Source organism: Ambystoma mexicanum, chromosome 1p, assembly GCF_040938575.1.
Source record: "Ambystoma mexicanum isolate Mex_15411 chromosome 1p, UKY_AmexF1_1, whole genome shotgun sequence".
In the NCBI taxonomy this organism is placed as follows: domain Eukaryota; kingdom Metazoa; phylum Chordata; class Amphibia; order Caudata; family Ambystomatidae; genus Ambystoma; species Ambystoma mexicanum.
In genome coordinates, this window is record NC_090921.1 from 20,980,403 (window position 1) to 20,992,918 (window position 12,516).

The following is a 12,516-nucleotide window of genomic DNA, read 5'->3' on the forward strand; positions in this document are numbered from 1 at the left end:
CAGTTCCCAATGATATCGTTACATACTACCAAGGGGTGAGTATGTTGGGGGGAATCCTTTTACCTTCCCAGGGACAAACACCTCCTCAGATTAGAACAGGCCACAGAGCGCTCTAGCGTGCCCGGTCCTGTCAGTCACTGCCGACCCAGAAGAGGAACCCTTGGTGGGCGCAGAGATAAAAACTTTGTTTTCATGGTGGACACAGGCGCAACCAAATCATTTATTTATTTTTATGTCATTATTGTTCGCTTGTTAGGTGATTATACAGCAAGGACATTCTGTTTCAAAGCACGCACAGGGCAACAGGGAGGGGACAGGGGAATGAGAGACATTAATAAACATAAAGATGTTAAATACAGTGGAGGGGAAAAGAAAGGACGAACCTACTATGCCTTGTGAGCATTCAGAATGTGCAAGTGCAGAAGGGATGGGGCAGTGGGAGTAGGTGCTGGGGCCGGGCTGCCCGCACTCGTGGGTGAGCAACAGGTGAAGTGCATGGTACGATAAGTGCGTGCCTCCAGGGAGGATGTGCCGAGGCAAGTGCTGATGATAGACAGAAGCCAGGGGCGATTGAGTGTGGGAGGTCAAGGCCCCGAGGATGCATAAGGGCCCTGGTACTCAATCAAAGCAACTGTGAGATTAGCAGAGGAGAGAAGGGAAGAAGGGTGAGGTAAAGAGGAACGTCTTGAGGAGCTTACAGAATTTAAGGAAGTCTTGCTCAAGATGCAGAGCGGGGGGATGTTCCATAAAAGGGAACGAACAACCTCCTGACCTCTGTTTAGCTAAATGCTTTACACACAGAAAGTTGGTGCCAGAGAAGTGCAGAGGTCTAGAAGGGGGATATTTAGTAAGGGAGAGTTTCAGATAGTGTGGTCCCCGACCCCAGAAAGCCTTGTGGATGATACAGAGGGATATGAATTTAATCTGTGAGCCAGTGAAGACTTAAGAGCAGGAGAGATGCAGTCCGTGGGCTTGAGTTATTACAAAAAATAGGGTTGCCCCTTGGTTCAGGTGTGGATTTGGGGCGGTATACAATATTAAACTAAGAGATTAGAGATCCACACTGAGGACAACACAACTTGTTGTCATTTTTCATTTGAATTAATCTCGAGGAGTCACAAGTAGAGAAATATAAGAAAGGGTCTTAAACATATCAACATTTTTATTAATACATAAAGTGATGGATGGTACATACTTAGTAACAATATCTAAAGTCTGAAACCGATATTTTTCATGGGAAGTAGGAATAGAATTAACAAAAATACATGAAGTATAAAATACAACTAAACAAACAAAAGAAGTTGAAAACAAAGAGAACACATGAAATTCAATCAAACAATCATTCGTGTTCCTGTGGGGTAGGCTTATTACTACTTTGAAAAGCACCAGGGTACCTATTAGTATATTCCTAATTAATTGTGTTTAATTTTCAGTATTCTAAAAGGCATGATCAATAAATGATCATGTTTATAGTCTGCCTACATGTGTGTTGTAAATCTAAATATTTTAAGAAAGTACTCATGTAGATTTCTTAAAGCCAGATGAGCACTAATAAACGTTTCGGCCAGTCAAAATTTGCGGCATCTATGTTGAGCCTTCCTCTGGGCGAATGAACCTCATAATCTTAGAGGGGAGGGAGGCAGAAAGAGGATACTTCGATGTATCAATATTGCATATAAGACACTAAAAAACATTTTCTACATGAAAAACCTCTAAAAAACTACTGCCAAATTGAGAAACAAGTCACCACGCAATAGTCGCCCTGTATATGGGGGTGTGGCTTTGTTTCCAGATACGGAAGATCCTTTGGGTAGAGTTTAATGACTCTTGCTGTCAATCGATAAAATCGATTTGTGGATGACTCAACCACTGTGGAGACAAAAATGGAGACATACCCTGACTGGATCAGTCCTTAAACTCATGTAACTTGAAGTGAAGTGCATAATGCCCTGTTAGCACAAGACAGTTTGGCAACGGTAGAGAAACAGAGGCAGATATACTGCCTATTCAAATACCTTGTATGTGCTTCAGGTGACTTTGGCTCTCTCCTTCAACATTACAATGCAGGAGGGAGACAGATTGCGGTAGTTCAGGTCTCAGTTTTCTAAAGAAATCGAAGAATCAATGATAGGTCTGGAATGGGCAAACGAAAAAAGAGGGTTTGCGGCCAAGGATATGTCTTACTGCCCTAAACTGTATTAGCTGGAGGGGATGTAGAGTGGAAGAAGGTAGATTCAGGAGGAGGCTATTGCAATAGTCAAGCCTAGAGAGAACCAGCACTCAAGTAACATTGTGTCACAAGTCTAGGCGGAGAGTACAGGGCAAAGGCTATCTCTCACTGTATGCAAGTAGATTAAAGAAGATTCCAGAGACAATGCTAGAATATAACAGATTAAAGGTACATACCAAGCTGTTAGTTGAAACAGGCATTCACAGGAACTGCAGGAGCAGGCTGTAAACAAAGAGACACAGAAAAGGCAAAAACAAGCAAAGTATGCTGGGCAACTTGGATTGATCAGAAATAAGGGTGTACTGGAATATGATAAGGGGTCTCCAGGTATTAAGGAAAGCCCTTGGGATAGGTACCAGCAGATTACTCTTAACAATAGTCAGACAGCAACGTCATGACTTGGGCGTGCCGAGGAAACTGTTGTACTCAGTGCAAGGGTAAAACTGAAAGACCGTATACTGAGGCAGGTACGACTGCAACAGACTACGTGAAGGCAACAGAAGTCTTCCTTTATCTGATCTGAATGGAGACCAACCCAGGGTCACACTGTAAAACGGATTCAAGTGGAGACACCACAGTGGACCAAGATGTATACAAGTAGAAAGCAGTGTTGAAAGAAATAACCAGGTACAGGACAGGATACTATATCAGAAGTTGGAACAGGCAGGAAGCAAGGCAACAAGCCCAGAGGAACAGGGCAGAAGGCAGAGGAGTGTGGCAAGGCTGCCAGGCAGGGAAGCCCAGAGGAGAAGGGCAGAAGCCAGCGGAGTGCAGCAAAGTGGTCAGACGGGAGCCCAGAGGAACAGGGCGGAAGGTAGCGGAGTGTGGCAGAGCCGTCAGGCAGGAGCCCAGAGGAGCAGGGCAGAAGGTACAGGTGGGAGCCCAGAGGAGCAGGGCGGAAAGCAGCGGAGTGCGGCAGAGTCCTCAGGCGGGAGCCCAGAGGAGCAGGGCGGAAGGCAGCGGAGTGCGGCAGAGCTGTCAGGCGGGAGCCCAGAGGAGCAGGGCGGAAGGCAGCGGAGTGTGGCAGAGCTGTCAGGTGAGAGCCCAGAGGAACAGGGCGGAAGATTGCGGAGTGCGGCAGAGCCATCAGGTGGGAGCCCAGAGGAGCAGGGCAGAAGACAGTGGAGTGCAGCAGAGCCGCCAGGTGGGAGCCCAGAGGTACAGGGCAGAAATCTGCAGCAGACTGGAGAGGGAGCTGCAAGCATCAACATCAACAGGAATCAAAAGGACAAAAGAGGATTTCCAGGAAATTTCAAAAACTGGTAACAGGAGCACCAGCACGAACTCCCAGAGACAGCAGTTGACTGACAACTGCTTCTGTTCAAAGTGAGCTCATGAAGGCCCTCCCAGCCAGCCGGCCAGCAGGGTGGAGCTGATTGCAGACTCTGGCAGCTGTGGTCAATTAAGCCTGGCCCTGGCTTCAGTAGCCTGCAGCAGTAGCAGCAGTGGTTTCTAATCAAGTGCTCTCCAGCTCTCTGCAGCCTAGCCTGCAGTAGCTTGGAACAGGTGAATGCAATCAGGCCCTCTGCAGCTCTTAGTAGCTTGCTGCAAACAAATGTATTTAATATGCCTCCTCCAGCCCTCTGCCTTTTAGACAGCATACATGTCCCAGAATGTATCTGCTGGTTTAACCCAAAAGCCGGAATGGAACATGCAATTAGATTAGTCCAGAACTGCAGCGGTAAAACAAGGAAATAATGGCAGAGGCGCATGTAAAGGTGCTGGGTGGCAGGCGAGCAGGATCGTGACACATTGAGCTTCTGTAGGAAGGTAAGAAAAGGTAGAATTCCTTTGAGAAGGAAGAGCTGGAAGTGGGAATTCTTGGCAATGTCCTGAGTTTGAGGGAGGAAGGAGTGAGAGGAGTCAAAGATGACTCGAGATTTCTGACTTCAGATGTAGGAGCAGGAGGAGAGCCCATAGAGGAAGGCCAGAGTGAAGGGAAAAACGCGGGAGCAGGAGTCCCAAAGGGAAGGATGTCAGTTTTGCTGCCATTGAGGCAGAGCTCATTGGATGTGCACCAGGCCTGGATGGCAGATAGGCAGTCTGGGATGCTGAAAGGTGCAAGAGGGTCAGCAGGAAGTTTGAAAAAGAGTTGTGTCATCTGCATAACAGTGGGAGTTGGGGGAGAAGGAGGAGATGAGCAAAGTCAGCTGTGTGAGGTAGATGTTAAAGAGCCAAGGGGATAGGATAGAATCTTCAGAACACCAAAGGTGGAGAAGGAAGTAGAAGGGGAGAATGTGCCCAAGATGACTTGGGAAGAGGCGTCAGATAGGAAAGAGGTCAGCCAGTCCAGTGGTCGTTCCGAGATACCAAGGGTATTGTGAAGCCTTTGTATGAGGATAAAGTGGTTGACTGTGTCAAAGGCAGAGAAGAGATCAAGTAGGATGAGGACAGCTGGGGAGTTGGAATCCAGAGATGCAAGCGGTTCTCGATAGGTGTTCAGTAGAGCAGTTTCCGTGCCTCTGGATGCTCGGAATCCAAATTGATGGTCGTGGAGACCACCAAGTTCAGTGTGAGAGTTAAGTTGAGGCAAGGACAACTTCTCCAAAGGTTTCCCCATGAAGGTGGTGATGGCAATAGCGCGGTAGTTGGCTGGGCAGGTAAGGTCTGATGATGGTTTTCTGAGGAGGATGCACACAAGGGAGTGCTTAATCATGTATTAAGGAGGGGCATTTTCCTTTGTCAGGTGATGTTATGGACACGTAGGGCTTCTCTGGGGCAGTGAAATTGGTTCTTTTTACAGAGGAACTAGCCATCAAGGTAGGGGGCAAGGTAATATGGCCCGTTGTTTTTTTCGACAATGTCCCCTGTCAACCTGTTGGAGCGAGACATGCTCAGTAAGCTAAATATGATCATCTCGTTCACCGAGAGAGGAGTGGTGTGTTCATCCCCAAGGATGTGCCATATACACGCCATGATAGTTATTCATGCATTGGGAAGCGAGACGGCAGCCCTGGGAATACCAATTGACCCAGAAGTGTTTGTTTATGGTGTTGTAGTATTGATACATGTGATCCCGCCAGTAGGAAATGAGTGTTGGTGAATACCCACTGATTTTCTCTTCAGGACCGCTCAGCCTCAAGAACACGTAGCAGGGACGACTCTTACTCTGTACCTTGAAGGGGTGGTGGTGTCGAAGGGGTGGTAGGGACAGAATGAGGAAAGTGGTGTGCTGTGCAGTGCATAGAACTGCTCAACCGTTGAAAGAACTGACTGACGCTGACTTGTTCAAAGATAGTGCTAGCTCTATGTATCCCATGTGTGATTATGGAACAGTATCGCCAGGTCCTGTGCCCCATGTTTGTGTCTGAAAGTGTCCCATTGTTTGCCAAAGTGGATCTAGCGCAGGTCCCTGACATCCTGTGGACGACTAACCCCCATGACCTAAGGCTCTTTCGGAGCCTTGCGCCAATTCAAATTACCTTCAAGCAAGGGGCAGTTTTGCCCCAAGTAAAGCAGTACCCACTATCCAAGGAGGCAGAGGAGGGAATAAATGACACCATCAATGCACTTTTACACCAAGGAATTATCGTACCTTCTAACTCTCCATGTAACACGGTTATATACCCCATCAAGGAATCGAAAGGATCTAGTTGGAGGATGATTCAGGATTTGCGTCCTCTAGATAAATATAATGCAAGCTGAGTTTCCGGTAGGGCCCAACCCCGCGACAATGCTATGCAATATACCTATGACAGTGACACACTTTACTGTCATTGGGCCTCATTACAAATCACCCGGGATGGAAAAAACGGTGGCGGTAAACCCGCCGCCATCGTTGTTTCCATGCCGGGCGATCACAACTCCTGCAGGTGGGAGGTGATGTTCCCGCTAGGTCTGACCTGGCCCTGCAGGCGGACGAGGAAACACCGGCAGCATTACGAGATGCTGCCAGTGTTTTCATGATCCCCATCCCATCGAGTCCCATAGGACTCAATAGGTATGGGGATTAACACCATTCCGCCTCCGTGATTCCCGGAAAACCGGGGTTGTAATGCCCCAGTAATTCCGGGAATCACGGAGGCGGAATGGTAATACGAGTCCGGCGGTAACCAGGCGGTTTTACCGCTGCGGTTACCGCCGGACTCGTAATGAGGCCCATTGACTTGAACAATGCATTCTTCTCAGTTGCATTACACCCTGACTCCCAATATATCATAATGTTTACGCATTGGTGGGAGGTGATTCCAACACACAAGACTGCTCCAGGGGTACTGCGAGTCCCCAGGTATCTTTAACAGAGTACTTACTACACACAGACTCGGGGAACTTACATGTGCCAAGCACCATCATTCAATATGTGCACAATTTGTTAGTATGTAGCATCAACGAACAACAGTGCAGGGATGACTCTATCACTCTCTTGCAACTGCTTGCTGGAAAAGGCTACAAAGTGGACAGGGCGAAATTGCAGTACTGCCAGCAGGAGGTGGTATACCTCGGTCAACTTATTTGTGTTTATGGCATGAAAATAACACCAGAACGTGCCGCTACTGTGCGCAGCACACCCAAACCAGTGACAGTAAAAGACATGCACCTTAGGGGTTTGTAATTACTGCAGGGCATGGATTAATGACTAAACGGCTTACACATGACCACTGCTACAAGCACTTAAAGATGCCCAGAAAGCAAAGAGCACAATCATATGGACAGAGGAAATGCTCACCAGTTTCCACTGCCCCTGTGCTAGCGACAGACTACACACAAGACTTCTACTTTTTTCACATTCAGATGGAGAGATGATGATGGCAGTGTTGACTCAGAAAAGCACGATGGGCCACAAGCCCTTCGCATATCATAGTGGCATGTGTGAAGGCATCACGAAGCAGACACAGACAACAGATTAAAGTTTGGTCTATAAACTTTTAACAACTAAATGCAGTATGGAAAGTATGAAGTATGGAAAAAGGCCTAACTTGCCCTAAGCTAAGGTGGGATTTCCCTACCTAAAGGAAACTAATGACAGCCTGTGTCAGGAAGTCCAAAGCAAATGTCTGTCTGTGTCCAAAACCTATACTTGCCCTCACTAACTGTATACAATGCCTAGGAATGTCAGCATCAGATAAGTGATGTTCAAATAAAGGTTCAGAGCTTCCTCCAGCTCTTGGCTTGTAACCAGGTTTCCCTTCCCCAAGTTCAAGATAGGTCACAACAACACAAGCCTTTTGACACGTCCCAGTTTTTCTAATATGGTTATCGTTCACCAATTCATATATGCAATTCAGTTCCTTAATTTGTTAAGTTTCTTGCTATTCAAACACAAGCTTCTTTGTAGGTGCCAACAGTGGCTTTTTAAAGAGGGGTGTAGGCACACAGTTATCAGACCACACAGTCCACCCATACAGGTCATGCAACCGGTACACCTTGCTTACCTCCTTTTTACCAACACGTTGCCACTGCTTGATTCACTCACACATTACATCCTCTTGATGTGGTATCGTGCCATGGTTGGCCACCATGCACTTGTTGCACTTTCTTATGCTTTGCTGGCTCGTGCCAATGTTTGTATCTCACATCATAGAGTCCCTTAAATGCTCTTGGCTCTTGCCAATGCTTGTTCACCAATGTTTCTTGTGGCTCTTGCCAATGCTTGTTTCTCATATCACAGAGTCCCTTAAATACTCTTGGCTCTTGCCAATGCTTGTTCACCAATGTTTCTTGTGGCTCTTGCCAATGCTTGTTTCTCATATCATAGAGTCCCTTAAATGCTCGTGGCTCTTGCCAATGCTTGTTTCTCATATTATATAGTCCCTTAAATGCTTGTGGCCCTTGTCAATGCTTGTTTCTCATATCATATAGTCCCTTAAATGCTCTTGGCTCTTGCTTGTTTCTCATATCATAGAGTCCCTTAAATGCTCGTGGCTCTTGCCAATGCTTGTTTCTCATATCATAGAGTCCCTTAAATGCTCGTGGCTCTTGCCAATGCTTGTTTCTCATATCATAGAGTCCCTTAAATGCTCTTGGCTCTTGCCAATGCTTGTTTCTCATATCATAGAGTCCCTTAAATTCTCTTGGCCCTTGCCAATGCTTGTTTCTCATATCATATAGTCCCTTAAATGCTTGTGGTTCTTGCCAATGCTCGTTTCTCATATCATATAGTCCCTTAAATGCTCGTGGCTCTTGCCAATGCTTGTTTCTCATATCATATAGTCCCTTAAATGCTCGTGGCTCTTGTCAATGCTTGTTTCTCATATCATATGGTCCCTTAAATGCTCTTGGCTCTTGCCAATACTTGTTCATCAATGCTCTTTGTGCCTCTTGCCAATACGTGTGTTCTCACATCATACTGTTGCTTGCATCAAGAAGTTTCACAAACTTGCTTTCACCGAGATCAGTATTCATAAACACTTGCTTTCATTCAAATCAGTGTTCATTGCTTGCTTTGCATGCTCGCCTGCCATACCAGTGACCCCCTGCTTGGGTGACTCACTGGTCTGAGTTTACAGCGTTCCAGCAAGACCTCCTGCCGTCAGGGGCGTTGCTAGGGAGGGGCTAAGGGGGCTATAGCCCCTGATCTTTTGGTTGTAGCCCCGGATAGAATGTCAGGAGCTACAGCCAAAAGACTAGCTAGCCCCCAGTCCCAACAGTTCCGACATCAGCATAGCCCTGCGTCTTTTCCAGACCTAGCAACTCCCCCGCCTGCCGTCATGAGCTCTCTCTCTCGTGCAGCGCCTCGTTCAGTCTCCCTGCTCTTCTCTGTGGCTTTGCTCACCCAGAAATTCTTTCTTCTGCAGCTCGGGCCTTATGCAACCGCTTCGCCTGGTCACAAAGGTTCTCCTCTCGTGGTCTGCCACTGCCCTCCAGCGTCCTTCAGCTTTGCTTCCTGCTGCAAGCACTCTGCATCCTCTAAAGGGTCTCGGCGCTACATCTGCCACGCCGCCTTCCCGGAGAGGTCTGCTTTTGCCCAGCAGTCCGCAGCCCTGCTTCCATTTGCACAGTACTTCCTGCTTTTAAAGTTCCCTCCACCATGTTTGGTCCAAAAAGTACTAGACCGCTCACTGTTGAAAAAAAGAGCCCTGCATTACTCTTGCTGGCCTCCTTCTCGTCCCATTACACAACCGATGTCTGTGTGGAAAATTTATTTTATCTGTCCATCAGTTCATACAATATAACATGCCAGAGCCATTTTAATATAACTTGCCAAAGTCCATTTTAATGTAAACTGCTGAAAGCCATTTATGAAAGCCTTTCTAAGACTGAAGTTACTAGGCCGCATTTTGAAATGGATTTACCGCACACGATGCATAAAAGCTGCTTGCTTTAGCGAAACGAGTAAAGTTCAAGGCACAACCTTTGTACGGCTTTTGCATGTGATTTTCATAATTAGATCATCACAGATGTGATGTGATTATCTGCCGATTCTGATCAAGACGTTTACTTACTGTAAGCTGCAAATTGCAAAAGCTATGTACAGATAAACTTCCCTTTATCGCAAAGGAAAGCTGCCTGTGGGTCAACGTCTGAACTTACACTTTTGCCCAGCAGTACACTTGCGCTATTTTAGATTCAGCAACTGTCATGGTCCTGTGATTTACCTGCTGACGCAAATGCACAATCATATATATTGCCCTGACATGTAGGATAATTGTGCAGAGTGGCCATGAGGAGACGATGAATCAGCCAGGGGACTCGAGCACGTAATGTCTGAGATCATGTCTGAGGTCATGCCTGAGGTCTTGTCTGAGGTCATGTCTGAGGTCATGCCTGAGGTCATGCCTGAGGTCATGCCTGAGGTCATGTCTGAGGTCTTGTCTGAGGTCATGCCTGAGGTCATGCCTGAGGTCATGCCTGAGGTCATGCCTGAAGTCATGTTTGAGGTCATGTCTGAGGTCTTGTCTGAGATTATGTCTGAGGTCATGCCTGAGGTCATGCCTGAGGTCATGTCTGAGATTTTCCTATATATATGTGAACATTTTGTATTGGAATTTGTCCGTCACTGGCTACGATGGCTTTCTGCTATCGTGGTTTGCCTGTCCCAGGGTGAATAAATGTGGATTCACCGCAAGGCAATCCTGTGTGAACCTCTGTGTTGGAGTCTGTAATATCTGATATACCAGTGTTGTTATTATTTCCAGGCGGGGCAATTCAAGCCTGCAGCATTGTAATTCTTACCTTTACATCTGTATGTGTGTGTGTGTGTGTGTGTGTTAATAAAGTGACAATGTGTCTCTCTAGTTGGTCTTTTCCTCGTCCCAGTACCAAACTGGTGTTTCTTGCGGAATATTTTAGGGGGGAAATGGAAAAGGATTGACAGCCTATAAAAGCTTGAGGGACAGAAGACTCATTATGAAAAGGAAATGGGGAATACCAGGGCTCACCTAAAGGTGCCTCATCCCCACTCCCCAAGTTGCCTCCACCCGGGTGATCATCCCTCGCATATACACCCCCATAGTCGGGATCCAAAAGCAATGGCCTTTCCGTGGCCACCCGAGAGGAGGATGAATGGGGATAAACAGGTTCCTCACACATGTTAGACTCAGTTATGCAGGGCCAATTTCTATGTTTGCAGCGCTTGTATAGAGAAATCAGCCATTATTACGATGGGGTATTCAGTGACTCTGTATGTAGAACATGCAGTATTTGCTACCCTGAAACGATCCAAATCCACCCTGACTACACAGCGAGCATCAGTTTATGAAGTTACACTATCCAGCCCTAGCATCCACATAGTACATAAACCCTGCCACCTTTCTGACCGACACTATTACCCAAGCTGATGATGAACTTGAATGTGCCACTTATAAGGGACCTGACAATGACATTCCAAAAGCACGGGATTATGCCCTTGATGACGGGGAAGTGTTCTTCGTAGACAGGGCCGAGACTATTGACTGGAGACTGGGAGGAGGCACACGGGGGCTACAGTGGTCCGTCTAGTAGACGGAGACTATGAAGTGCTTGAGCAAAAGAGGTTGCCCATCCACTACTCAGCGCAAGCGGCTGAGGTTATTGCATTAATTGAAGCTCTGGAGGCATCACCGAGCTGCCAAGTAACAATTTATTCTGACTCAGCTGACATTACACCACCGTTCACTTAGGGTTGTCTCTATGGAAAAGCAGGAGATTTAGAAGAGCAGATGGGTCCCCCGTGCAACACGCTTCTTTGTTTGTGTGATGCTGCAAATGCCTTATGGATGACAGGGCCTCCTAGTCCATGTCCTGCCACGTCTCTGTGTGTGTTTTCCTTATGTTTTCTGCCACTGAAGTCCAGCCTAGACCTCTGGCAATGCAGCTCTTCATTGTATCTTTTGGAGAACACCACCCATGGGATACCCTTATGGTACCCATCGGTGTTGATACACCCTTGTTCTCCTTATGTGTGTTATAGGGCACCTGTGTGTTGCCCACAGAGCAGGGTATGGGCTGGTGGCATCTATATTCTGACTTAGCAGTGGCTTTGAGTGTCCTCCATTTTGGGACACCCAGGCCCCACCATCGGAATCGTGGGTTCCTCTTTTCTCTAGCTCATTCCTGACTGTCTATCTGCAATTCACGATTGGTGCACCCCCATTGATCTCTGCCTTATGCCAGTAAGACTGAGATCCTTCTCATTGGGACCCCTACTCCCGCTTTCCCTCTCTCACTCTGGCCGCCCTCCTTCGGCTCTCTTCCTTCACCTCCCTGTGAGGCAAAAAAACTTGGTGTCATCTTTGACTATTCTCTGTCCTCACATCCCGGACCTGGCCATGAAGGCCCACTACCAGCTGCACCGCCTCTGAGGTATTCTTCCTTTTCTCACTTTCCTCCAGAAGCTCACTGTCTCCATAGCCCTGGTTCTCTCTAGGCTGGACTACTGCAACAGCCTCTTTCTCAATCTGCCTTCCTCAACTTTCCGCCCACTGAAACTAATCCAGAACAGGACTGCAAGACTTATCTTTGGCCTCAAGCCCAGGGAGTGTATCTCTCCAGCCCTGAAATCTCTCCATTGGCTCCTGGTGGCTTCAAGGATCAGGATCAAGACTCTGCATCGTCCACAAGGCTTTCTGGGGCCGGGGCCCGCACTACATCCAACTCTCTCTTCGTAAATACCTTCCTTCTCGAGCCCTTCGCTCAGCTACCACCAACTCTCTGAGGGTTAGACACTGCTCCAGGCAGAGAGTGAGGGGTAGATCTCTCTCCTCTGCAGGTGCCTCCCTCTGGAATGGCCTCCCAGCCCCTCTCAAATTTGAGCCGACCACCTGAAGTTCCGGAAGCAGCTCAAGACCTTCCTTTTCTCCTCTGCTTTCTCTTATCCCTCCTCTGACCTACCTGTCTGCTGCATCAACTGGTTGCTTGGCTACCCTCAG